The sequence below is a fragment of the Electrophorus electricus genome, unplaced genomic scaffold, assembly GCF_041902795.1.
Source record: "Electrophorus electricus isolate QZ-2024a unplaced genomic scaffold, ASM4190279v1 Scaffold67, whole genome shotgun sequence".
In the NCBI taxonomy this organism is placed as follows: domain Eukaryota; kingdom Metazoa; phylum Chordata; class Actinopteri; order Gymnotiformes; family Gymnotidae; genus Electrophorus; species Electrophorus electricus.
In genome coordinates, this window is record NW_027658784.1 from 259,078 (window position 1) to 286,828 (window position 27,751).

Consider the following 27,751-nt stretch of genomic DNA (forward strand, 5'->3'; position numbering starts at 1 on the left):
TGTCAACATTGCAGGGAACAAAAAGGAACATTTGTTGTCTGATATCATGTCATTACCTATGAAGGGGCACCTTCTGTGTAGTGTAAATACTGTGAAGCTCGTCCCTCACCTCTTGAAATGGCTCAGTGATGCCAGGGTTGGTTTTTGACACATATGAAAGGATTTATACTTTGATCTGTTAAGATGTTGGTAGAAGTGGCTCCTTTACACTGACTCCAGTTTGGCCTTTGTTGTATAATGGCTAATGTTATGGTTCAAAAAAGAATGAAACTGTCCAAGATCAGTGTTAAGGACCAGGTTCTACCTTAATCTAGCTGCATCTGGATGCTAATAGCCTAATGCTAGATTATGCCATCACATTTCCCTTTTATAAACTAACCTGTGAAAGGGAGAAGGAAGAATGGCCCTCTATCCTGTGTGGCTTTCCCACTCCCATGTGTTGGGACTGTTTTGAGGGTCGTTGGTGTAATTGGATTTTGGGGTGAATGTGGACCGGGCTTTGACAATTGACAAAATGTATAGAGCGGCTGGTCCATTTTTGGCTTTGTATGCAAGCATCAAGATTTCAAATCTGATGTGGTCAGTTACTTCATACTGCCAATGAAGTGAGCGCAGCAGTGGAGTGACATATGAATTTAGGAAGATTGAAGACCAGTGATGCAGCTGCATTATGGACAAGTTGTAGAGGGCTGATGGCTCTTAGAGGAAGACCAGCAAGTAGCGAGTTGCAGTAGCTTAGCTTTGAGATTACAAAAGACTGCACAATTACCTGGGCAGCTTCCTGTGAAAGAAAGGGCCGAATCCTTCGTATGCTACAAAGGAGAAATCTGCAAGACCAGGTCAGATTTGAAATATGAGTAGAGAATGACAACTGGTTGTCCAAAGTTATGCCCAGGCTACGAGCAGCTTCAGATAGTGATACCAGGGAGTTCTCGATGTACATAAGCTTGGCTTTACTGGGGTTGAGCCTCAAGTGGTGGCTGTCATCCATGACACAATGTCAGTCAAGCATGCTGAGATAAGTCTGGAGACCTGCGTATCGGAGGGTGGGAAAGAAAGAAATAATTGGGTGTCATCAGCATAGCAGTGGTAGGAAAAGCCATGAGAAGATATTACATCACCAAGAGAACAGGTATACAAAGAGAAGAGGGCCTAATACTGAGCCCTGGGGGACACCAGAGGAGAGTCTACATGGATTGGAAGTGGATCCTTTCCATGTTACCTAAATGGACTGAAAACATTTCCATGCAGAGCCAGTCACACCAAGGCTGGAGAGAACAGAGAGGAGAATGTTGTGGTTTACTGTGTCAAAGGCTGCTGAAAGGTCCAGAAGAATCAGGACAGAAGACAGTTTGGCAGCTTTAGCAGCATAAAGATTCGCAGTCACTGCTATGAGGGCTGTTGAATGTGCTGGATTGTAGCCAGACTGATGGGGATCATGCAGCTACTTCTGTGTGAGGAAACCAGATAATGAATTGTAAACTTCTCGTTCAAGGGCTTTTGAGAGGAAAGAGAGAAGTGATACTGGTCTGTAACTGGTTATGTTGGTGCTGTTGAGTGTGGCATTCTTGAGGATTGGTACCACCCTGGTGGTTCTGAATGCAGAATGCAGATCTCTTGAGATCGTCTAGAACAGAGTGGAGGCAATGGGATCCAGCGGACATGTCGGATTGCTGGAAGTCAGGAGTTGAAGAGTTTTTCTGAGCAGAGAGGGGAAAAAGAAGCCAGAGAGTTGGATGTACAGGAATGAACACTGGCTGGAAGAATGGGAACAGAGGAAAAGGACCGGCGTATTGCTGCAACCTTCTCCTCAAAGAAGAGGATCAGACAAGGTTCAGACAAGAAGCCTTGAATTAACAGAATCTAAGGCAAAAATAATTAAACTCAGAGCCTACCATACCCAATCAGAGAATGATCCCGGAGAAAAACCCAAAGGACTACAGGCCATCTTTTGCGCCATGCAGTTTACGTTAGCTGTCCTAATTCTCTAGGATCGCTTTCTAAATACAACGCTGCTGTATTGAAGGTGGCCCGCAACCCAGATAACAGTCGGTCAACGATCAATAAAGAATCAAATCTACAAAAAAAAAAAAAAAAATGAAGCTGAAGCAGGCGGTTAAATAATGACCTAAACTATGATCTGAAGTAGTATGGTAGAATAGGGTGAACAACGATTGAAAGCTGTATATTCGGTGAGTGATAACCTGTAGAATATTGAGGAAAGGGATCGGGAGTTTGGGACGGCGGGGCGACACAAGGAACATGGGGGAGGAGAAGTGTTGGCATGGGGCGTAGTCGGTGTAGTAGCCACGGTTTGAATGAAGGAGACGGAAATATGTGTTTCTGTGAATAACAGATGAGTAGCTGTTCCCGCAGGCAAAACAGGGGAAAACGGAGTGGAATTGTTTGGTTTAGGGAAGGTGCACGGCCAAAGGAACAGACAAGAAAGTGCGACGAGTACGCCTGTTGTCTAATAGTGAGTGTAAAGAAACGTGGCGTTAAAACTGCTCAAGCGTATAAGAGTGAGGATAAATTATATGCTTAGGTGAAACAATATTATGCATGCCGTAATGGAAAGTAAAGCATACGTTTTATGCTCTCTCCATGATCCTTAACGCTCTTCATTTGGATGGTTTTCCAGCCGAATAGCTCTGATTCGCAAGTGTCTGGGTGATGAATGATAGTATTCACACACGCAGCGGGGCTCAAGGCATTGAACCAACGCATAGTGGAAGAGTTGGGAACGGATCATGGATTTTACATTGCACTGATCTTAAGATGTAACGTATTGCCTTTAAGGATTACTTTCTTTATTTCCATAGAACTGGGCAGTGTTTTGCAAAATTTCACGACGTGGATGTTGAAAAGTGCATTTTATTCCAGTCTGGAAAACCCCTGCGCTTGGATTTTCTTTGTGCCGCAAGGTCCTTAGCATTCGGATGTAGCCCCTCGCAAAGAAAGGCAAGTCGCCTAATTTTTGTAGTCTTTTTTCCCCTCACAGCGAATTGAGGGAACGACGCCTGTCTTCGCTTTGTGTTTTTCACCTTTTAACTTTTGGAGCCAAGTAAAACTCATTTTAAGCGTCGCATTGTCCTGTCCGCGTCGCTGTGCTCTAAGCCTGCAGTAATTTAATAGTTCTTGGCGTATTGGTGGATAGGGTTATTGGAATACGGTGAACTCGGTGCTGACATGCAAACAAAATGGAACCGGATTGATGAACCCTGCTGGGTATTCTTTCATTTCCTTTGTGTGGAGTCTCGTCAAATTGTTTCTTAAACCCAAATACTTGATTTCAATAAAATAATTCTTAATGTTTCCACTCATTTCACTTGTTTATTGTTTTGGTGGCTTGAAGTGCATGTTTTAATGTATGCTTACAGCAGTAATCTTTGTATCAGTAGACGCAAACTGTTTCCACCATACCTTATTGCAGTCTTCATTGGAAAATGGGTTTGGCTACGATTTAATCCTTAGCTCGCCTAACTCCAGTAAACGCGAGAGAGAACCGATACTGTGTGTCAAGCAGCGACTTAAGTTGTTGCAAAAGCTGGGATGTAGATAGTCCTGGTTATGTATTTACAATCGAACACCAACTTAAACTTTTCTTAAATGTAGGTGCGGCGTAAACTGCCTTAGATTCATGGATATTTTGATTACTGTACCAAACTTGGTCCAGTCCCAGCATTCGAGCTTTTCAATGAAGGCCTCTAAGCCTCGGCCTGTCTTTGCGTGGGTGTTGGGGGCGCCCTGAGTACCTCCCCTGCAATTCTTGTCCACTGTTACTCTGAGGCATTTAGGCCTTACCCTGTGCAGACAATGATCCGCTGAGCTGGTTACGTCGCTTGGCGACAAGTAATTTGAGATCACTGTTGATGGTTTACACCTACCTACAAAATGACAATGGGTCAAAAAAAAAATGCATTGTTTCCAAACCACAGAATAATGCAAAGAAAACACATTCATGGTACTAATGTTTTAATTTAGGATTAGTTAAGAAATCAGTATTTGGTGGAATATCTCAGATTTTGATTGCAGCTTGTTCATGCATCTTCAGGTGTTCTCCACCAGTCTTTCACACTGCTTGTTAAATAAGCTTTGATTACCTAATCAGAATCTCATTAAATACAAAGAGCTGTACATGTGGTGGAATTCAACAGACTGTGGAATTGAAATCATTGCCAAATGCAGAGATACTGATTGGGACTGATCTCTTAATTTTCTTCGAGAGTTATGTTTTTATATATGAGTTTTTATTCTAACCTTTATTATAAAATGCATGGGGTTATGGTCCCATTCTATTCTGTTCAAACGTAGGCCTACTGTTTTTACAATTCCTGTGAGAAGCGTGTGTGTGTGAGAGAATCCAAGAGCCCCTATTTGAGATTGATGCGTGGCATGTGTTGGGAGTCTGCCCTCGACAAATGGTATCCTTGACTGTATTACCAGTTTTGTAAACAATCCCTGACAAGTGGGTGAGTAAGAAGTGCATGCACACAGACACAGCAGAAAGAGGAGGTCTGTGTTTTTGGCTTCCTAATCAGGAAAGCTTGCGTTCCCTTCATATACAGCCAATCAGAGAGAAGGGGACAGACATTTAGAAATAGAAAGTGAGGAAAGTTGTGGTTCTTCATTAAAGGAATTGGATTAAGAGTCACTATTCTTAAGAATGTGTTTAGTACCTACTCAGGCACACACAACAGCTTCTTCAATGACAGTTGCTGCTGTTATTTTAGAGCTGACCACACACACAGACCCAGGTAAACATACGAACAGCTCACTGACATATTTTTGCTCTCCCCAGAAATAGGGTTGTGTGGTTAAAGGTCATGTAACCATAGAAACCTAGCCCCCACACTGTTCACTGCTCCTGTACCCTCTTATTCATTCCTTTGGTAAAGAGCCAAGCTTGGTAACCCTGGAGATGATGGGAGATGGCTGGTGTGTGTGTGTGTGTGTGTTTGTGTGTGTGTGTGTGTGTGTGTGTGTGTGTGTGTGTGTGTGTGTGTGTGTGTGTGTGTGTGTGTGTGTGTGTGTGTGTGTGTGTGAGAGTGATGAGACCTTGTGGTGAGTGTGAGAATTGTGAAAGTACCGATTCACAAAGTTGTTGAACGATGAGCCTGTTTTTGTAAATTGCTTCCTTAGGGTGAAAAACATTTAATACCTTGAAGGTGAAGTGGTGTGTAATGCTATTTTCTGGTTTGTTCATTATTCTTGCACAGTTCAATTAATAGATGAAGACTACAACCTTTGTTTCAATTTTCAGTGTGTATTCAAGATGTTCATTTTCAAAATGTGACTCAATTTTATACTATCACTGTTCTGGGACATTAATGGATTCATTGAAATATATAAAAACAGATCTTTATAGATCTCTACATATTATGGTGTTGCTCTGATTTTATATGCACTTGTTCATTCTGAATGAGAACAGATTGTAGTGAAATTGTGGGCACTTGTAGCTCACCTTTAAGAGCAGATAGAGCTTTGTGCTGACACCACCAGTCTTTGGTTTGATTAACAGGGAGCGTGTTCACTCTGAGATGTGTTGCTCTGGATTATGGTATTTGCTTTAAAGGTATACTTATTACTCTTCCTCCCTCAGGTTAGTCCTCCTCCTCCTCTTCAGCCTTCAAAATAGATTCTCTCAGGAGTAAGGTTGAACTGCTGCAGCTGCCGCTGGCTCTATCCTCTAAATCTATCTCAGAGCGCAAAACTCAACTGGGCATAGCAACAAAATGTTCCAGGAGGCGGAGCTGGGGTCCACAAACCCCGCCCACTGGCCCCAGACATGGACAACGAGTCACAGTACTCGGGCTACTCCTACAAGTCCTCCCATTCCCGTAGCTCTCGCAAGCACAGGTGCGTATGCCATTTCCCGACATTCTTCCCTTTTGCCTAAATGTGGGTGGGCATTGATGTTTTGTCTAGAACATACAAATGTGAATGTACACTACTGCAAACACTGAGGGTACCACCGTATCGTTATTTAACGATTATCCATTTTATGTTGCTTTATGTACCAACTTGGAGTATACTGTGTATATAAATGTTTATATACATCTGTGTGCGCATGCGTGTGTGGTGGTGTTTCAGGGATCGGAGAGACAGGCACCGCTCTAAGAGCAGGGACAGCAGAGGGGACAAATCGGTCACTATCCAGGCTCCTGCAGAGGCCCTGCTGGACACAGAGTCCACACGTGGAGATGATCGAGTCCATGTTTTCACTTCATACCTCCTCCAGCCTGGAAAACCATTCCACTATAGCTTCAGACCATAAAAAGTCTATAGTGCTTCAAAATATGAATGATTGACTTTTTTTTTTTTTTTTACTGAAATGTTGGACTGGGCATCTCATGTCTCCTCATGCAGTGTCAGAAATTTTGCTCTAAAATCTCGCAGTACACATATACGCAACACGCGTATAAAAACAACCAATAGGGAACAGCCTGCCATAGCTCACATGCCAACTACAAATAACAGTGGTATAGCAAAATGAGCATGAAGTATGTGGGACACAAAAATATTTTGTGCAGTTGTGGCAGCAGATAGAATGCCTTTTTGATGTCACATTTTTGTGACAAAAGCACAATATCTTAATGATCTAGCATGATAGTTTCCAGAAAATCTGTATCATGTAGTCCGATATTGAGAACAACTATCGATGGAGCACTGTGCCATGGAGTTTGGTCAAGGTTTCAGATGCATCGTCTTGTACAGTTTGAAATGCAAAACAATGTTTAAGACTGCTGGAATTGCACAGTGCAAAGGCAGGTTGGGGTGAGTACCAATGTTAGCTGGCATGCTTTTGTTGTAGACTTGATGGCCGATTCATTGTCTTTTTTCCAAGTCAAGCTTCCACACATTCACACTTGACACTGTAACCTCATCAGCATGGTATGTTACTCTACAAGTCAAGTTTTCAGAACCAACTGATGGTGAATGACATCTCAAAACTATTCTTGAACGTACTTTTTCAGATTTGAATTCCTTACTGAGAAGTTTGAAAGAACTTAGGAGTCGTTGTTGAGTTAAAAAAAAATGTGTCTGGAGTGTGAATGGCCATCATAACTTGCATTTTTCATCGGAGCCTTGCTCACTAAAGCTGTTATTTTAACTAAGCCTACTCGCTGGTTGAGTTAGCTAGACAGGCAAGCTTGTTAAGGTTTAATTCCCGAAGTTTGGGCCCTGCTGTCGGCTTGAATGTCAACACGTAGCCCCCAGGAGAGAGAGTTTCGCCTGTGAGCTAAGAAAGGGGGAGAGAGACAAGTACTCATGCATGTGAGCACACAGCTAGACAACATGGAAAAAAGACACCCAACATGCAGCAGGAGTGGCTAAAGCCATACAGAAAACATGAGTACATGAGAAAGTGTTTTTCATGAATATAGTGGAGTGTTCTGATAACAATTTGGTTTGTTTATTTCATAGAGCTTCAAATATTGCATTGATGGAACCAAATAGACATTTAGGAGGAATTTGCCATACTTGCCATACGTCCTTCGCCATATGCATTCTTGCATTTTTCTCTTTGCTGTTTTCTGTTATAGTCATAAATTCTACATATATTTATTGAGAAAATCCTTTAAAGAGGCGCATGTCCATCATCACGTTTTATTTGTTTGGCTTTTTTTTTGGTGTTAGATTCACTATTGTAAACAAAATTACTTTTTTTGCATTTGATGTTGATATCATTATGGCAGGATTTAGTGGAGGTACTGGTGTCTATATTAGATGATTAAATACACCGCACCAGCAGTTCTGAATCTTTGTGTTAAATAATCTATGCTGATTGTCACGATCAGTCCCTTCCATGTTCCGTGTTTTCCATGTCTTGTGTTTTGTTCCGTTCCACGGTTTCATTTTGTCCTCACACTGATTGCGTACACCTGTCCCTCGTTTCTAGTTCATGTATTTAAACCCTGCTGTGTGCCTTGGTCGTGGCTGCCTGTACACGGGCATCTCGTCGTTCCCGGAAGAAGCAGGGTCACGTTTATTTTGATAACGACGAGATCCCAGGTAAGCGTCTACCCGTCTTGACCAACGCTGCAGGGGGGAGCAGCCTGCAGCGCAAGACGTGAAACCACGGAAACAGGGAGTCCAGGAGGGTGGCCAATCGTGACATTATTACACTCAGGAATTAAAAAAAATATATTGTAGCATCCCATGAAATGTGATCTTTCACACATAATGAGAGCAGTTGGCAATGAACTAAAACTCAATTAAATATATCAACTTCCCCTTAAGCCTCTCATATACTCCACATTTAGGAACAAGCCTACTCCTACACAATAAGCAGTGCGGTATATGAAAAGAGCAGGCGTATCAAATAAACAGAGCAACATGGTTAAGGTCCAGCCAGATATGTAAATGTCTGCCAGAACATCCAGTGTGTGTCTGCCGTTCGGTCAAAACTGGATCAGTCCAGAGGCCGCCCCGTCAGATCTCTCTTGAACAAAACAGTGGTCGAAATGCTGTTGAGAACAGTTTTACAGTTACAACAACAGAAAAAAGACTCAAATATATGCTGGATGGTTTATTCATTAAGGGAGAAAGCTGTCTCTCTTGTGAAGGATTTGCCACAGAGACCTGGGCATGTGGTATGGTCTCTGCACGGTGCCGTCGTTACGCTCCAGACCCTCCACTAGAGGAGACAGAAACATCACAGTGGAAATAAAAACAATATAGTCCTGATGATTGGCATATGTGTAGTAGCTTGAGAGTGAAATGTGTGTGTGAGTGTGTGTGAAGGATTACTCCATAGATCCCTTTATGTGCTCGACTGTTTCATAAACGGAAGCGAATCCAGGGAGAGAGAAGTCTGGAGGAACGTCCTGCCAGTCAAAGCTAGGCAGACATCTCCCTAGTTCTGGGTGGAGGGAGAGACAGAAAATAATATGACTAACAATTAAACCTGCTGACTTATCACTGCAGGTATAAGTACTTTCCTGGTGGTTTGGTTATGTTTTGGTACATAGCATAGTCAAACTGTTACAAAACAGAATGGACAAATAGACAGGTAGTTGTGTAATCCTGCTGTCTGTACCTGGTTTACTTGGGGTGTAGAAATATGGACAAAGCTCTTGATTGAGGATGTCTTGGACACTCTGTAGTGGAAATGCATGTGAAAATCTCATTAACATGCAGAATGCTATGTATGCACAAATGCTATGTATGCGTGAGTGGCTAAGCCAATGCATGAATTACATGTACAAAGAGTTGCATATTGCAAAGACTTTTGATACGACAAATTCTGTTCTGTCAAGAGTGAGGTGAAGGTTTATTTCTCAGAGATGAAGCTGGTTACATTGCTTATTTGCAGTGTGAGGTTTTACCAATGTGGTTTGGGCGAGGTCAAGTCTAGGGTCACAATACTGCTGCTGAAAGAAGTCTTTAGGCAGGGCATTTGGGGCATACGCCTCTGGGGGCAACTTCCAGAACTCTGAAGGGCATTTTTTAACACAGACCTGCAAACCAACGCACAAACACACAGAGTGAAGGAGATCTTATTTGAGTAGCTAAACACAGTGTTGCTTTTTTTAATTTCTATCTACACTATTTACACATTGTTCATTGCATGATACAGCAAAAGGCTCCCAAACCAAGCAGCGAAAAGAGACCCAAGCCCCCAGAATTACAAACTGGCATTCACATATTACATGCTAAACTGTTTTGTAATAAATGAGTCTCATGTGCATATTTCTAAAAGGCTACTGACATACGTGTTTGGTTTCTGTACAATGTCAACAGGACATTTGTATGGAAATCTCACTTGAGTGGTTGGACACTGGAGACCCTCTAGAGTGGCGTCCATTTCTGTCGTTGCTCTGGCACACTTCAGAAGGTCAAAGTAGAGGACGTTTGGTTTGTCACTGAAACACGAGAGGATGCAGGAAACAAATGCAGCTTGACACATGAATATTAGCCAATTAAATAAACAATTTTTATTCAATTTTTTGAGTATGTGTATCAGGATTCAGTGCTGAAGAGTCACAACACTACCCAGCTAAGTGTTCTTTCTTCGAGGGTGAATTTGACAGGGGTAACCAATAAACTCTGCAGTGTTGTGACACTCCTAGACATGAGTTTGGACCCCTTGGTTTAGAGACAATCATTAAACACAAGTGATTTGATTGGTTCCACTTGTTGCTGTGCAGTGCCAATCATGAAAATCTTAAAGCTAAAGTCTAACCCATCTTGTCTTGTTGATGTTTCATGTTTCCACATGATTTGCACCTGCACAGCTCCATTGTAACCCTAGTCCGACTCACTAAAGTCCATTCGAAAGAATACTGACGGTGTTCCTTACATACTGGGTGTGCTGTTTTGGTATTCCTGTGAAGATATAAATACCAATCCAGTATGTGAGGGACTTACACATTGACTCCAGCTCCACAAAACATCCCAGTGGAGTTCTGGGGCAACACGACATGACGAGAGTCTCCCAGCAGCCACGCTGTGTTAGAACCTCCGTTAGAAGGATATCTCACAAGCCATACATGGGTAAAACACCTTCCGCTTGAGCCCACAATAATAATGATTTTTTTCCCCAATGAAAGTGTAGTTGGAAATGTTTCTTACCCAGGGAGCGAATAAGAATATAGGTGACAATGGCAGCCACAAAAATAATACAGCAGATAATGTCTGCACATCTCCTGAACAAAAACAAGAAATATTATTACACATTGGGCAGCTTCCTGTGAAAGAAAGGGCCGAATCCTTCGTATGCTACAAAGGAGAAATCTGCAAGACCAGGTCAGATTTGAAATATGAGTAGAGAATGACAACTGGTTGTCCAAAGTTATGCCCAGGCTACGAGCAGCTTCAGATAGTGATACCAGGGAGTTCTCGATGTACATAAGCTCGGCTTTACTGGGGTTGAGCCTCAAGTGGTGGCTGTCATCCATGACACAATGTCAGTCAAGCATGCTGAGATAAGTCTGGAGACCTGCGTATCGGAGGGTGGGAAAGAAAGAAATAATTGGGTGTCATCAGCATAGCAGTGGTAGGAAAAGCCATGAGAAGATATTACATCACCAAGAGAACAGGTATACAAAGAGAAGAGGGCCTAATACTGAGCCCTGGGGGACACCAGAGGAGAGTCTACATGGATTGGAAGTGGATCCTTTCCATGTTACCTGATAGGACTGAAAAAACTGGAATCAGATTGTGAGCTAAGAAAGGGAGAGAGAGACAAGTACTCATGCATGTGAGCACACAGCTAGACAACATGGAAAAAAGACACCCAACATGCACCCGACATGCAGCAGGAGTGGCTAAAGCCATACAGAAAACAGCGCATCTGGTAATGGGACATCCAATCACGGTACTAACCACACACAGTGTAATAGCATACGTGAACTCACAAGCTTTCGCCTTGACAGCACTAAGGCAACAGAGGATCAGCAAAATTTTGGAAGCACCACACATCACGTACACGCATGAACGAATCAACATGGCAGACATGATGGGAGGAGAAGAGCCTCATCAGTGCGAACAGGAAGTCAAAAAGCAGGAGAAGGTGAGACCAGACCTAGAAGGAGAACCAATTCCAGGAGCAGGGAACATGTTCACCGATGGATGTGGATTTAGAGGACCATACGGGGATATAAAAGCAGGGTGTGCAGTGGTGGCAGAAACACAGGGAGAAGTAGATGAATTTTGGACGGTGAAAGCAGAAAGGCTGAAAGGTTAGCAATCAGCACAGCGAGCTGAGGTAATGGCAGTAGTGGAGGCCTTGAAGTTAGCAAAGGGCAAGGAAGTGAATATTTATACTGACTCTGCTTACACGGTAGGGGCAGCACATGTGGAGCTAAGACAATGGATGAGAGCAGGGTTTAGGACAGCGGGAAACAAACCAATTAAACATGAGGCAGAAATGAGGGAGCTGGCAAAGGCCTTGCAGGGACCAGAAAGAGTAGCTATCATAAAGTGCAGGGGACATGTAGAGTATGTCAACAGTACAATCCCAAACCTACAATTAAGGTGGCACCCTGTAAGTATCCGTTGTCATTAACACCAGGGGAAGAGATAGTAAATGACTACACAGACATGGTGGACTCAGCACAGGGGTACACGTACGTATTGATGCGCGTAGACAACTACACAGGGTGGACGGAAGCGTGGCCAACAAAACGGGAAGACAGTGCTTCAGTGGTAAAGTTCCTGGTGAACCAGTACATTCCTCACCATGGGTTTCCGAGAAAGGTGAGATCAGATAATGGCACTCATTTTACAGCGCGCAATTTGCAGGAGTTAGAGAAAATGCTGGGTCTGAAACATTCATTTGGGGCAGTGTATCATCCTCAGTCTCAAGGTAAGGTGGAAAGGATGAATCTAAATGTGAAAAACAAAGTGGCCAAAATCTGTGCACAGACAAAATTAAATTGGGTTGACGCCTTCCCTTTGGCATTAATGCAAATGAGATGTTCAGTAAATGCAACAACTGGTTTTACCCCTTTTGAATTGCAGATAGGTCGAGGATTTCCAGGACCCCACGGACCCTTAACAATAAATGAGAAAACAAAAACATCTCACACACACATCATACTTTAATGAATTGCAAAGTATCGTTTCAGCTTTCTCCACGCAGGAGGGGGACCGGACGGGGAGCAGACAGAGAAAATGGAGTGAGCCGAGGTGGACAGGTCCATTCCAGGTGACAGAAAGAACCAGCCACGCCGTAGGCCTGAAGGGTAAAGGGGAAACATGGTTTCATCTGAGCCAGTGCGCCGCCACAGTGTCACGGCAGAGGAGTCTGCAAGAGACAGCAAGGGACCTTTCTGAAACATCACCTAACTCACCTGACCCGGACGGGTCAGGTGTTCACTCCCACACAGAAGGGGCAGAATAATCCCCGGGAGCAAAAGGGTGAAGGTAGTCCACCCTTAGACCCCGAAGTAAGAAGAACAGAACACCAGTGATGACTTCTGGACAATTGTGTTGTTTGATTATTTGTTGGTGTATTGTGTTGTGTGTTTCCATTTACAGTTTGGTCACGCTTGGGTTAAATAATAGCATGGCAGTAGGAAAGGATTAAAACATTAAGAACAAGACGGTGAAGCAGAATGGGGGTAGAGATTGGTGGATGTGTAGCATGTGCAGCCACAAGACCCAGACTTATAACAACCCCGGCACCCCTATTCCCACAAAAAGACCCCAAGGGTTATGTGTGCATGATTGGCCTGACTAAGGAAAGAAACCCTAAGAATTGTGACACTTTGAGCGTTATTTTCCCCCCATCAGTAACAGAACCAGAACAGGACTATTTTCACCCAAAAAGGGGGAGGGGAACTACACTTGCTTCGTTAGAAGTTCAAGCACACCTCAAGTACGCTTGGGGCACATCCCGGCGGTGTAACCGCACAGTCACTGGGAACGAGTCTGTGGGTTCATGGGCACGAGCAGGATTGTATGATTATTGTGGAAGGATGACTTTGGTTGTTAACATGCCAGAGAACTCGGAGGGGACATGCGCCATGGTCAGGTTAGCAGCTCCTTTATTACTGATAGGCAAAAAACTACACAGGGACCCGGTAACTGATGCAGCAAGACAGAAGCGAAAGGCAAACCATTTTGATTTAACAAGGAATACCCCCACATACATAGATGCAATAGAAATACCTCGTGGAGTTCCGGACAGGTATAAGTTAGCAGACCAGATAGCAGGGGGATTTGAGAATATTCCGATACTTTCCGCATTATTCCCCATTACTCCAAATAAAAATGTGGATCGGATTAACTATGTACATTATAATGTCCTCAGGCTAGCCAACCTGACTAGGGATGCAGTGCAAGGACTTAGAGATCAGCTGGGACCAACCTCACTGATGGCGGTGCAAAATCGTATGGCATGAGATATGTTGTTGGCGGAAAAGGGGGGCGTCTGCGCTATGCTTGAGGATATGTGTTGTACATTCATTCCTAATAATACCGCTCCGGATGGGTCAGTTAGTAGAGCATTGGATGGTTTGAAGACCCTATCAGAGGAAATGCATGAGAATTCAGGCATAAACAACCAGTTGGAATCCTGGATGGTGAGCCGGTTCGGTCAGTGGAAAGACTTAATTGTGTCATTGATGGTTTCATTAGCCACATTCACGGGAATTGCTGTGACATGCGGGTGCTGCTGTATTCCATGTATTAGGGCGTTAATGGTTAGACTAATCTCAGCTATGATAGAAAGGAAAGATGTGCATGAGGGTACCACGATGATGCCACTGATACAGGGGGAAAGGGACGTAGAGACAGGAGATGCCAGAATAAAGGAGTGTGATTGGTGATCTCTTTGTAGAGATCAAAAGGGGGAATTGTGGGGTTTCAGAAATTAAATGAATGCTAAGCTTACACTAGTAGAGAATAATGCGCAGAATGGAATAGGACTAATCCTTGAATAAATAAAATAATTACTGTATGTCCAGACATAACAGGAAATGCCCTAGACGTGAATATGTGTGATTATGCAAGAAGACACGTGTACGAGACGGTCAAACAGAGGTGACGGCTGAGATGGAAAAACACAAAAGCAGAAGTGTCACAAGGCGAGAGAAATATAAGTCTGTCTGTTGCAAAGTTATGCTTTAGGTCTCACTCGCACTGTGTTGTGAAGTGACATCTCCAGAGCTCTGCATTAATAAAAGGTCACAGGGTAACGCACTGGTTCCTGTCTCTTCTTTCCTGCGTCAACGGACACGACATTAACTAATGATATAACAGAATCTGGCCCTTAGCTATTTTATTAGCTTTTTATCAGGGCACGCTTAGTAGAACGTCACATCACTACATCAACCTTTTAAAAAAATTAACAGGCAATCAAATTATTTTGGCTATACTAAAACCTGTCCTGGAGCAATGCCTAGCTAGCTGGATAGCTAACACTAACATGCAAGACTGAGTTTGTTTTGCAGAAGTAGCAGACGCTAAATAGCTGCCTTGTAAAAGAGGTTTGCATTGGGGACTGTTTGTATTTGATGTATGCACGTTAGGTATTATTGCATAACGCTATTTGTGATGTATTTTTGTTTTTCAATCAGTCACATTCTGAGCCAAACTTCTCTTAGCTATCTTGTATCAGTGGAGAACTACTTTTGATGGCATTGTTACTAGCTAACTGTTAGCTAGCAAGGTAACAAGGTAACTCTTTTCAAACAACAAAAAGAAAAAACACTTTACTGTGATTAACAACTATGAATTTACTAAGTTGTGATTGTTTCATAGAAGGTCTGAGTAGCTAGCCTAGCTAAAGCTATGTTTGATACGTTTTGATACGTCTAACGACACTGGCATTTTTGGACAAGAGTAGCTTTATAGTTGCTTAGCTAATGTCACAGAATTAAAAGTAGAATCAGAAGGAAATGTTGAATATTGTGTCATTGCACCAGCCATGAGCCATTAAAGTGTCTGGGCAAGAACATAGCTAGCTAGCTAACTGGCTTAGATCAGTACTGCAGCTCCCACACCTCGGTTTATTACATCATAATAGGTAATGTGGACTTTTTAAGGACCATTGTTGCGTCTGATAACCCGTTCAGAAAAGGTGTTCTTCAGCTGAATGAACAGATACTGAAACGAACACTAAGGAGATCATCCAACATTGAACATATTTCACTAGACACACTAGTGGAAGAGCTGCTGAGGTTCCTGAGCCATGAATTTCCGGCCTACAGCATCTACTCTGGACAGGTATGTCACCGCCTTGCACCAGGATGCAGAGATCCATGAGCATGACTGAGATGTAATTATAACTATATACACCTCATTAGTCTGATGCTAATGAGCACACATGCACACCTGCTGTCCAGTTCTTTAACATCCATATCCATCACCTTGATTTATCTTAGTTAGTTGCTGCTGAAGCTCTGTCTCTCTTTCTCTCTTTCCCCATGCCTCCTTCTCTTCCTGTAGGAGTGTGGATACACCACTGGCGTTGTTGCCTGATGCACCTCCTTTGGAAGAGGACACGGTCCACTGTCAGAACTGGCAGGAGACAGTGGAGCCGCACACACTCGCCTCTCTCGGCTCCCGGGAGATCGAACGGCAGGCTGTCATATATGGTAAAACAGCAAATGTGGTGCACAGCAACTGACTATAAAAGACAACTCCCAGTACACAGTTAACATGTAAAATGAAAAAAAATTATTTACTGATCTAACTTAAACTAAATAGCTACTAAATCTTTTGAACATACAGTATTCTATTTATTATGCACATATGGTAATTCTATCCTGACTCATGAACATGTGGAATTCTGAATTGTGTAACGTTTGTAAGAAATTGTAGTGACTTTGCTATATCCTCTTCCTCAGAGCTGTTCACAACGGAAGCGTCTCACCTGCGGACTCTCAGGGTTCTCGATCAGGTGTTCTTCCAGAAGATGAGGAACCTTTTGACCGTCGAAGAACTTTCCTGTATCTTCCCCAACCTGCCCCAGGTCTACAGTCTTCATGGTCAGTCTCTCTGTGTGTGCGTGTGTGTGCGTGCGTGCAAATCCGCTCCATTTGTCTTAGTGTGTTTTCAAACCTAAATTTCTGAAGCCTACTTGGTGTCTAAATCATAATCAAGATTAAAGAAGTGTAAAAGCCACCCAAACTGGGAATTTAATGACAGAACAATATCAGCTATTGGCACCATGCCATTACTGTGAGCAGGTATGGACTGGAGGCTGTACATGTTGTTTCTGCGGTGGCCTTCATGACACAAGTAGAGTTTTGTTGCCCACTGACACAACTTTCTAACAAACCACATACACACTGGCTCGCTTAAACAGATTCTGTTTTGTGGTGTTGCATTTGTGTTTCAGCGAATCTGTGTGAGTCCATGAAGAGGCTGAGGGACTCTCCTATAGTTCAAGGCATAGGAGACATCATGGTGTCTAGAGTGAGAGCTGGCTAGTGTTACTCCCTTTCTAGTTCACATCATCTTTTGGTGCTGTCTAAAATGAAGTGGTTGTTCTGTGTAGTGTGGGATATACTTGTTGCTTTACTTGATATGTCAGTAGCTAATGTGTTTGTGTGTGTGCGTGTTAGTTTGAAGACGCTGCAGGAGAGGAGTTCCAGGAGCAGGTGTCTCACCTGTGCAGTCAGCAGAGTCAGGCACTGGAGCTCATTAAAAATAAACGCAAAGACCCGCGTTTCGCGCACCTTATACAGGTAACACTTTTTAGAGGTATAAAGCCTTTGGACAAACCTACAAACACTAGAGCTTCTGCCATATTTGTTAGTGGGCTGGGTTGTGAATTGGTTGACCCATATTTTGAATTGGAGACTATCCAGTCTTTTAGATTTGACTTTTATTGCAGCACATAACTTCTAGTGATGCTGTTTTAGGTATAAATTGGTGTTGCAGTCAACAGAATCCACATTTGGACTTAGATGTCCTTGGCTCATTCGTGTGTGTGTGTGTGTGTGTGTTAGGAATGTGAAGCCAGCCCTCACTGCCGCCGACTACAGTTAAAGGACCTTCTAGTGTCTGAGATGCAGAGACTCACCAAATACCCCTTGCTGCTGGATAACATCATCAGACACACAGAAGGCATGTATAGAAACACTCACATACAATGTATTGAACCATGAAAACACTTCAGTATACACACACATACCAGCTTACCAAGGAGGCAAGCACACACACCCTTTCTCCTGGATTAACACTAGTATGTGCCCCCACAACAGCTGGTTCTCCAGACCTGCAGCCATTGCTGAGGGCACAGGCGTGCTGCCGTGGGATACTACGAGCTGTCAATGAGGTCGTCAGGGAGACGGAGCACCGGCGACAGCTCAGCCGTTATCAGCGCAGGCTAGACTTGTCCCCTCTGGAGAGGCAGGCCAGTCCTGTCGCTGCTCAGTTCAAGGTACGGCCTTACTATGTATCCACCATCTGCCTTCCAAACAGCTTCTCTGGTCTTGGAGCACCTGATCCAGAGTATGAATTATTAACTATATTCTTTTTCTATGTAGAATCTGGACCTGACCACTAAAAAACTGATCCACGAAGGACCGTTGACTTGGAAAGTTAACAAAGATAAAGCTATAGGTAAGAGATCATCACAGCTGAACAAATCACTGTTAACTCTGGGGAATGCAGCTATTGAGAGCATGGTGCTATGCTGACTTGGAGTTATTTGGTTCCCTGCTACCTCACACATGACATGGTCTGAATAACTGTGTGTGTGTGTGTGTGTGTGTGTGTGTACACCTGCATCTGCCTGTATGTTCATACGTGTGTATACACATGTTTCAAGGACTTTTAATGTGAATGGATGCTTTCAATGATCTGTGTGCAAGCTTGCATACATTTTTGTTTTTCCTCTTGCAAATGATTACTTGACAGGTCCATTCTCACTCTGTGTGTGTGTGTGTGTGTGTGTGTGTGTGTGTGTGTGTGTGTGTGTGTTCCAGACATTCATGCTCTGCTTCTCTCAGACATGTTGGTGCTACTCCAAAGGGGTTCAGGTGACCGTTTGATCTTGCGATGTCCAGCGCGCTCACTGGGTGGGGTTTGGGGTAGGAACACGGACCTCAAAACCCCCTTTTGCCCCGTTGTTCGCTTGGATTCATCTCTTGTCAGATCTGTGGCTACAGGTATATTTGTAGTTATTCTTACAGCTATGAATAGCCAGAATAGATGAATGGGTCTGGAATAACTATGTCTTTATTTTATTTTTAAAAAATTAAGAAGCCAGTTAGAAATTGCATGTGGGTTAGTTTGAATACATTGTTTGACAACCTGCTCTTCTCTATCAGATAACAAGGCCTTGTATGTGATCAGTACATCAGAGAGACAGATATACGAGCTGGTGGCTGGGACTTCCTCTGAGAAAAACACGTGAGTTTGTTTTTTTGTCTCTCTCTGACCCACCATCTTCTCATCAAGGTCAACCAGTCAGCACTGCTGTGTCTGTTTTGTGATAACATTTATGGTGTCAGGCCATTTATGTTCAGATGATTTTAACAACATTGTGCTGTTGTAGAAATTGGGACCTGATGGCTTTAGCGATGTTTCCACAGATGGAAGAACCTGTTAGAAAAGACCATCTCCTCGGCCTCTGGAGGCAGTGAAGCCACCAAGCAAGGATCAACAGCTATCCCAACTGACCAATCAGAAGCCTACATGCATACTGGTGGGCAGGGTTATGTGGGAGGACGAGCTAAAATGGCTGATGCTGCTCTTCAAGATGGTAAGAATTTGTTACACTCCGTTACACAGTCATTGTTGCACTATGATAGTTAAACAGTATATTTCTGGTGGTGGTGGTGGTGGTGTTTTTATAAATAGAATTTTAGCAGGCTCAGATATTTACCAACTTTTTTGCACCCTTTGTGTTCTGCCAGTCAGGACACTAAGACTGTTGATCCTTGGATCCTTGGATCCTTTAGAGGCTGCCAGTCAGAAGCAGAAAGTGACATCATTGTCCTCACAGCAAGAAGGGCAGGAGATGCCTTGCCAGTCACCAAAAGGCCGTTCACACCTGGAGATGCTGAGGCATGAAACGAGGCCCTGCCAATCACGAGCAAGCATACGGCAGCGCATGATAAAAAATGTGGATGGAATCTTTCAATCAATGAAGGGGCTGATGAAAAACCTGCATCAGCTTAGGGTAAAGTGGATATATTACTCACGCTCTCTCAAACACACACACACACACACACACACACACACTATCATTGCAGCTAGCTAGCACTTTCATGTTATGTTTTAAAAGAATGGCTTTGTGCACTTGTGAGATCCTGGTTAACTCCTTGTTTTCATTTTCATAGGAGATTGAAGCACTGTAGACTGCTCACAATGGTGAGAAAAAAGTCACCTGTCAGTCAGTTCAGATGACACCATCCATGGGTCTTCCTCCATTATCAGGACACCATCTATTTATCTTGGGTCGAGCGATGGTAAGTGTGTCAAAGAAGCCATTTATAAATACTGGGGCTAAACCTGTTTAATGCTGTACCACAATTCTTTTTGATTGTACCAAACAAAAAGATCTAGTCTGGAATCACTAGAATAATTTGGGGTTGAGTTTAAATGGAGCACACAGTTGAATATTAAAACATCACCGCAGATCTTGGGTCTTGCTATTGCCAGACTGAAAACTGGCCTTCAAACCTGTAGCAATTCCCAATTTTAACTTTAAGAATTTTATGTATTTATTTGAATAATGTTTAGTATTGATTTTGGAGTTGATGTAATTATGTTGCTTATGGTGTACTACCCCTGCAGACTGTGGCAATTGTATGGTCATCTTTCCAACCTGTTTAGGTAACGAAGAAGGGCCAACAGAACCAGTTCAGCCCAAGATCCATTCTACAGGATTTTGATTTATTACACGAGACATTGTAAAGAGTTTTACTTACACATTTGAAACATGAACACACACATACTAAGGGTGTGGCATTCCTGCCATTTCATACATCCTGTGTAGCTCTTTACTAGAATCCCAGCATGCCTTTCTCCTGGGAGAAACCTGCAAATATTGTATTGTCTGCAACTGAGAAGAGAGACAGGACAGACGAACCTTCAGCTCATGCACCGAGTTGGAATAAAAAGCATTCAAATGAAAGTCCAGATATGTGAGGTGTTTTTTTTTTTATTAGGTAAAGCTAAAGTTGGAACAAGGGAACTGAGGTGACAGTTTAAAAAAAAAATTAGTCAATGAAGATGAAGAAATGGAACTAAAATGAGACTGAAAATGTATGGCTGAGGAAATGAATCTGCCCATTAAAGGGACCCCCCCCCAAGCACTTTACCCAATACATGTATGTTAATACTCACTCACGTCATCAGTGACAAACTGGCAACCCAACAGGTGCCATTTTGCTCGAGGACCCATAATCAGCCCATGTCAACTTGACCCAAGATTGTGGCTCTCTTCGCCTTATGGAATGTGTGGATGGGTGACTTAAACAAATTCAGGTTATTTTTCACTGGGACCCCTGCAAGACACATGGGCTCCAAGAGAGTATTTTGCATTAATATCATCATATGTCTATGTTGTATCCTTTATTTTATAAATTAACACTATGCGAGAGCAAAGAATAAAGAGTGTGGAAGGAGTTTATTTTATTTCTTTAAGCGTTCTACAGAATAGAAAATAAAGGTTTGGCCTCTCTTTACGCACAATGGATAAGGCAGGGCGTACTGGGATTGCCATTGTGTTGTGGCAAGACATCATCTTCACTGCTCATTACTGTATACTTATTTGTGCAGCCCTGTTCTGGACTGACTCCTGTCAACATTGCAGGGAACAAAAAGGAACATATTTGTTGTCTGATATCATGTCATTACCTATGAAGGGGCACCTTCTGTGTAGTGTAAATACTGTGAAGCTCGTCCCTCACCTCTTGAAATGGCTCAGTGATGCCAGGGTTGGTTTTTGACACATATGAAAGGATTTATACTTTGATCTGTTAAGATGTTGGTAGAAGTGGCTCCTTTACACTGACTCCAGTTTGGCCTTTGTTGTATAATGGCTAATGTTATGGTTCAAAAAAGAATGAAATTGTCCAAGATCAGTGTTAAGGACCAGGTTCTACCTTAATCTAGCTGCATCTGGATGCTAATAGCCCAATGCTAGATTATGCCATCACATTTCCCTTTTATAAACTAACCTGTGAAAGGGAGAAGGAAGAATGGCCCTCTATCCTGTGTGGCTTTCCCACTCCCATGTGTTGGGACTGTTTTGAGGGTCGTTGGTGTAATTGGATTTTGGGGTGAATGTGGACCGGGCTTTGACAATTGACAAAATGTATAGAGCGGCTGGTCCATTTTTGGCTTTGTATGCAAGCATCAAGATTTCAAATCTGATGTGGTCAGTTACTTCATACTGTCAATGAAGTGAGCGCAGCAGTGGAGTGACATATGAATTTAGGAAGATTGAAGACCAGTGATGCAGCTGCATTATGGACAAGCTGTAGAGGGCTGATGGCTCTTAGAGGAAGACCAGCAAGTAGCGAGTTGCAGTAGCTTAGCTTTGAGATTACAAAAGACTGCACAATTACCTGGGCAGCTTCCTGTGAAAGAAAGGGCCGAATCCTTCGTATGCTACAAAGGAGAAATCTGCAAGACCAGGTCAGATTTGAAATATGAGTAGAGAATGACAACTGGTTGTCCAAAGTTATGCCCAGGCTACGAGCAGCTTCAGATAGTGATACCAGGGAGTTCTCGATGTACATAAGCTCGGCTTTACTGGGGTTGAGCCTCAAGTGGTGGCTGTCATCCATGACACAATGTCAGTCAAGCATGCTGAGATAAGTCTGGAGACCTGCGTATCGGAGGGTGGGAAAGAAAGAAATAATTGGGTGTCATCAGCATAGCAGTGGTAGGAAAAGCCATGAGAAGATATTACATCACCAAGAGAACAGGTATACAAAGAGAAGAGGGCCTAATACTGAGCCCTGGGGGACACCAGAGGAGAGTCTACATGGATTGGAAGTGGATCCTTTCCATGTTACCTGATAGGACTGAAAAAACTGGAATCAGATTGTGAGCTAAGAAAGGGAGAGAGAGACAAGTACTCATGCATGTGAGCACACAGCTAGACAACATAGAAAAAAGACACCCAACATGCACCCAACATGCAGCAGGAGTGGCTAAAGCCATACAGAAAACAGCGCATCTGGTAATGGGACATCCAATCACGGTACTAACCACACACAGTGTAATAGCATACGTGAACTCACAAGCCTTCGCCTTGACAGCACTAAGGCAACAGAGGATCAGCAAAATTTTGGAAGCACCACACATCACGTACACGCATGAACGAATCAACATGGCAGACATGATGGGAGGAGAAGAGCCTCATCAGTGCGAACAGGAAGTCAAAAAGCAGGAGAAGGTGAGACCAGACCTAGAAGGAGAACCAATTCCAGGAGCAGGGAACATGTTCACCGATGGATGTGGATTTAGAGGACCATACGGGGATATAAAAGCAGGGTGTGCAGTGGTGGCAGAAACACAGGGAGAAGTAGATGAATTTTGGACGGTGAAAGCAGAAAGGCTGAAAGGTTAGCAATCAGCACAGCGAGCTGAGGTAATGGCAGTAGTGGAGGCCTTGAAGTTAGCAAAGGGCAAGGAAGTGAATATTTATACTGACTCTGCTTACACGGTAGGGGCAGCACATGTGGAGCTAAGACAATGGATGAGAGCAGGGTTTAGGACAGCGGGAAACAAACCAATTAAACATGAGGCAGAAATGAGGGAGCTGGCAAAGGCCTTGCAGGGACCAGAAAGAGTAGCTATCATAAAGTGCAGGGGACATGTAGAGTATGTCAACAGTACAATCCCAAACCTACAATTAAGGTGGCACCCTGTAAGTATCCGTTGTCATTAACACCAGGGGAAGAGATAGTAAATGACTACACAGACATGGTGGACTCAGCACAGGGGTACACGTACGTATTGATGCGCGTAGACAACTACACAGGGTGGACGGAAGCGTGGCCAACAAAACGGGAAGACAGTGCTTCAGTGGTAAAGTTCCTGGTGAACCAGTACATTCCTCACCATGGGTTTCCGAGAAAGGTGAGATCAGATAATGGCACTCATTTTACAGCGCGCAATTTGCAGGAGTTAGAGAAAATGCTGGGTCTGAAACATTCATTTGGGGCAGTGTATCATCCTCAGTCTCAAGGTAAGGTGGAAAGGATGAATCTAAATGTGAAAAACAAAGTGGCCAAAATCTGTGCACAGACAAAATTAAATTGGGTTGACGCCTTCCCTTTGGCATTAATGCAAATGAGATGTTCAGTAAATGCAACAACTGGTTTTACCCCTTTTGAATTGCAGACAGGTCGAGGATTTCCAGGACCCCACGGACCCTTAACAATAAATGAGAAAACAAAAACATCTCACACACACATCATACTTTAATGAATTGCAAAGTATCGTTTCAGCTTTCTCCACGCAGGAGGGGGACCGGACGGGGAGCAGACAGAGAAAATGGAGTGAGCCGAGGTGGACAGGTCCATTCCAGGTGACAGAAAGAACCAGCCACGCCGTAGGCCTGAAGGGTAAAGGGGAAACATGGTTTCATCTGAGCCAGTGCGCCGCCACAGTGTCACGGCAGAGGAGTCTGCAAGAGACAGCAAGGGACCTTTCTGAAACATCACCTAACTCACCTGACCCGGACGGGTCAGGTGTTCACTCCCACACAGAAGGGGCAGAATAATCCCCGGGAGCAAAAGGGTGAAGGTAGTCCACCCTTAGACCCCGAAGTAAGAAGAACAGAACACCAGTGATGACTTCTGGACAATTGTGTTGTTTGATTATTTGTTGGTGTATTGTGTTGTGTGTTTCCATTTACAGTTTGGTCACGCTTGGGTTAAATAATAGCATGGCAGTAGGAAAGGATTAAAACATTAAGAACAAGACGGTGAAGCAGAATGGGGGTAGAGATTGGTGGATGTGTAGCATGTGCAGCCACAAGACCCAGACTTATAACAACCCCGGCACCCCTATTCCCACAAAAAGACCCCAAGGGTTATGTGTGCATGATTGGCCTGACTAAGGAAAGAAACCCTAAGAATTGTGACACTTTGAGCGTTATTTTCCCCCCCATCAGTAACAGAACCAGAACAGGACTATTTTCACCCAAAAAGGGGGAGGGGAACTACACTTGCTTCGTTAGAAGTTCAAGCACACCTCAAGTACGCTTGGGGCACATCCCGGCGGTGTAACCGCACAGTCACTGGGAACGAGTCTGTGGGTTCATGGGCACGAGCAGGATTGTATGATTATTGTGGAAGGATGACTTTGGTTGTTAACATGCCAGAGAACTCGGAGGGGACATGCGCCATGGTCAGGTTAGCAGCTCCTTTATTACTGATAGGCAAAAAACTACACAGGGACCCGGTAACTGATGCAGCAAGACAGAAGCGAAAGGCAAACCATTTTGATTTAACAAGGAATACCCCCACATACATAGATGCAATAGAAATACCTCGTGGAGTTCCGGACAGGTATAAGTTAGCAGACCAGATAGCAGGGGGATTTGAGAATATTCCGATACTTTCCGCATTATTCCCCATTACTCCAAATAAAAATGTGGATCGGATTAACTATGTACATTATAATGTCCTCAGGCTAGCCAACCTGACTAGGGATGCAGTGCAAGGACTTAGAGATCAGCTGGGACCAACCTCACTGATGGCGGTGCAAAATCGTATGGCATGAGATATGTTGTTGGCGGAAAAGGGGGGCGTCTGCGCTATGCTTGAGGATATGTGTTGTACATTCATTCCTAATAATACCGCTCCGGATGGGTCAGTTAGTAGAGCATTGGATGGTTTGAAGACCCTATCAGAGGAAATGCATGAGAATTCAGGCATAAACAACCAGTTGGAATCCTGGATGGTGAGCCGGTTCGGTCAGTGGAAAGACTTAATTGTGTCATTGATGGTTTCATTAGCCACATTCACGGGAATTGCTGTGACATGCGGGTGCTGCTGTATTCCATGTATTAGGGCGTTAATGGTTAGACTAATCTCAGCTATGATAGAAAGGAAAGATGTGCATGAGGGTACCACGATGATGCCACTGATACAGGGGGAAAGGGACGTAGAGACAGGAGATGCCAGAATAAAGGAGTGTGATTGGTGATCTCTTTGTAGAGATCAAAAGGGGGAATTGTGGGGTTTCAGAAATTAAATGAATGCTAAGCTTACACTAGTAGAGAATAATGCGCAGAATGGAATAGGACTAATCCTTGAATAAATAAAATAATTACTGTATGTCCAGACATAACAGGAAATGCCCTAGACGTGCATATGTGTGATTATGCAAGAAGACACGTGTACGAGACGGTCAAACAGAGGTGACGGCTGAGATGGAAAAACACAAAAGCAGAAGTGTCACAAGGCGAGAGAAATATAAGTCTGTCTGTTGCAAAGTTATGCTTTAGGTCTCACTCGCACTGTGTTGTGAAGTGACATCTCCAGAGCTCTGCATTAATAAAAGGTCACAGGGTAACGCACTGGTTCCTGTCTCTTCTTTCCTGCGTCAACGGACACGACATTAACTAATGATATAACAGAATCTGGCCCTTAGCTATTTTATTAGCTTTTTATCAGGGCACGCTTAGTAGAACGTCACATCACTACATCAACCTTTTAAAAAAATTAACAGGCAATCAAATTATTTTGGCTATACTAAAACCTGTCCTGGAGCAATGCCTAGCTAGCTGGATAGCTAACACTAACATGCAAGACTGAGTTTGTTTTGCAGAAGTAGCAGACGCTAAATAGCTGCCTTGTAAAAGAGGTTTGCATTGGGGACTGTTTGTATTTGATGTATGCACGTTAGGTATTATTGCATAACGCTATTTGTGATGTATTTTTGTTTTTCAATCAGTCACATTCTGAGCCAAACTTCTCTTAGCTATCTTGTATCAGTGGAGAACTACTTTTGATGGCATTGTTACTAGCTAACTGTTAGCTAGCAAGGTAACAAGGTAACTCTTTTCAAACAACAAAAAGAAAAAACACTTTACTGTGATTAACAACTATGAATTTACTAAGTTGTGATTGTTTCATAGAAGGTCTGAGTAGCTAGCCTAGCTAAAGCTATGTTTGATACGTTTTGATACGTCTAACGACACTGGCATTTTTGGACGAGAGTAGCTTTATAGTTGCTTAGCTAATGTCACAGAATTAAAAGTAGAATCAGAAGGAAATGTTGAATATTGTGTCATTGCACCAGCCATGAGCCATTAAAGTGTCTGGGCAAAAACATAGCTAGCTAGCTAACTGGCTTAGATCAGTACTGCAGCTCCCACACCTCGGTTTATTACATCATAATAGGTAATGTGGACTTTTTAAGGACCATTGTTGTGTGTGATAACCCGTTCAGAAAAGGTGTTCTTGATGAACCGATACTGAAACGAACACTAAAGAGATCATCCAACATTGAACATATTTCACTAGACACACTAGTGGAAGAGCTGCTGAGGTTCCTGAGCCATGAATGTCCGGCCTCCAGCATCTACTCTGGACAGGTATGTCACCGCCTTGCAGCAGGACGCAGAGATCCATGAGCATGACTGAGATGTAATTATAACTATATACACCTCATTAGTCTGATGCTAATGAGCACACATGCACACCTGCTGTCCAGTTCTTTAACATCCATATCCATCACCTTGATTTATCTTAGTTAGTTGCTGCTGAAGCTCTGTCTCTCTTTCTCTCTTTCCCCATGCCTCCTTCCCTTCCTGTAGGAGTGTGGATACACCACTGGCGTTGTTGGCTGATGCACCTCCTTTGGAAGAGGACACGGTCCACTGTCAGAACTGGCAGGAGACAGTGGAGCCGCACACACTCGCCTCTCTCGGCTCCCGGGAGATCGAACGGCAGGCTGTCATATATGGTAAAACAGCAAATGTGGTGCACAGCAACTGACTATAAAAGACAACTCCCAGTACACAGTTAACATGTAAAATGAAAAAAAATTATTTACTGATCTAACTTAAACTAAATAGCTACTAAATCTTTTGAACATACAGTATTCTATTTATTATGCACATATGGTAATTCTATCCTGACTCATGAACATGTGGAATTCTGAATTGTGTAACGTTTGTAAGAAATTGTAGTGACTTTGCTATATCCTCTTCCTCAGAGCTGTTCACAACGGAAGCGTCTCACCTGCGGACTCTCAGGGTTCTCGATCAGGTGTTCTTCCAGAAGATGAGGAACCTTTTGACCGTCGAAGAACTTTCCTGTATCTTCCCCAACCTGCCCCAGGTCTACAGTCTTCATGGTCAGTCTCTCTG

General features: G+C 43.4%; 1 long non-coding RNA gene across 1 annotated transcript; it reads left to right on the top strand.

Annotated features, from left to right (window-relative positions):
- Nucleotides 1–1,801: 1,801 nt before the first annotated feature.
- On the top strand, nt 1,802–6,437 carry LOC145656485 (uncharacterized). Its single transcript, XR_014122155.1, has 3 exons — nt 1,802–2,476; nt 5,603–5,859; nt 6,094–6,437. It is a non-coding gene; the product is annotated as an uncharacterized LOC145656485 (long non-coding RNA).
- Nucleotides 6,438–27,751: the final 21,314 nt, after the last annotated feature.